We start from the raw sequence: 1624 nt of genomic DNA on the forward strand, positions 1-1624 counted from the left end.
CGGGCGGTACGCGCCGCAATAAAACTGAATAATTGTCGTTTTTATTCCCACAGAGCCATTAAAATGATATTAAAAAGACGATTTATTGATATCACTGTTAAGCATATTTATGAAATAAAGAGTTCAGTTTGATTGGATGTTTTTGTTAATGTGTTTTATATGAAACTGGTCGACACATGAGAGGCGCGAGCTCGCTACAGCCGACGCGCTGATAACCGGATTTATGTCGGATTTATTACTTATACATTTAGTATTTTCATTCTCTATTTCGTAAGGAATACATGAACCGCTTCAGGCAATCGGTACCAAAAGCTTTGACCGGTCTGCTTTAGACGAATGTTAGGTTTCAATCGTTGCTAAAACATGCAACCGGCCGCCCTTCTACCGCCGGACTTGCTGGTTTTAGCGGCCCTAACGGCACAACACCCGCCAACGAGCGGTCAGTTAATTTGTACCACATCATCTGCCAACTTTGCAATTTTCACTTTAGAATTCATCTGGAATGCTCTCAACGTTTATCCGCTCACTGGTGCAGTTCGTTTGTGGAGGTAGTTAGTAAGCTGTGGAGTTAAAAAATTCGATTGAAATAAAAGTAAGATATGTAAAATATAAACAAATTGAAGAACATTTGCCACTTTCTTTTGTAACTCGTAATATTTAAAAATGGCTTAACTTGTTTTTAAAGTCTTAAATCTTTTTAAAGTGGGCACCCCCATACCTAAATATATTTTAAGCAGCTAGAAAAGATAAAACGAAAAGTTTATACAAAATATGTATTGTACATGTAATTACCGTATCATTAACTTATGTAAAAGTTAAATGGACTACATTCAGTTTTATAATACTTCTCGTAAACACTGAAATAATTCAGTGTTTACGAGAAGTATTTATTTATTATTGCACACTGCAGATACAGTTAAGCTCGTAGTAAACGCCACAGTTATGCGCTTTACCCCACTGTTCATCAAAGACGGAAAGGCTCTGTTCTAATTATTAACTAGATACCAGAATGCCTACATTTCATAAATATACATACCGACATTTCAATAATTCTAACGTTCAATAAATAATATTGTATTAACATAAACCATTTCGATTTATATTGTACAAAGCTTGAACGTCGAATGCTCAACGCTAACCTCCGACCTCACATTTCGCCGGCGGGTACAATGTTACAATACTTACTAAGACATATTTAATATCCCTCACCACTAACATACAATTAAACCTTCCCACGCGCAAATTAACTATGCGCAAGATTGAATTAAACTACGCAACTAAATAGAACATTTTCCCTTTTATTTAAGCGATTAAATATAAACTTTAGACATGGAATAGTTACTTACAAACAATTAATAATCAATTCACTCATCGAATTTCCCAAAATGATAGGTATATATTGGTCATTAAAAAAAGAAAAGCAACACCTAGCAATTTAACAGAAAACTTGCCTTCTTTCGTATTAATAGCACCAACTACTTTTGGACGACCAACACTTTACTTCTATGTGTGGAATATTCTAGTTATTGACGTAGTATCTGATTAAGTAATTATTATTAATATTTTATAAACTAGTCACGTAATCACGTTTTGCCATAAAATCCACGTGTAGTCAGCCCCGGCC

The sequence above is a fragment of the Papilio polytes genome, unplaced genomic scaffold (assembly GCF_000836215.1).
Source record: "Papilio polytes unplaced genomic scaffold, Ppol_1.0 DF822289.1, whole genome shotgun sequence".
Classification (NCBI taxonomy): Eukaryota; Metazoa; Arthropoda; class Insecta; order Lepidoptera; family Papilionidae; genus Papilio; species Papilio polytes.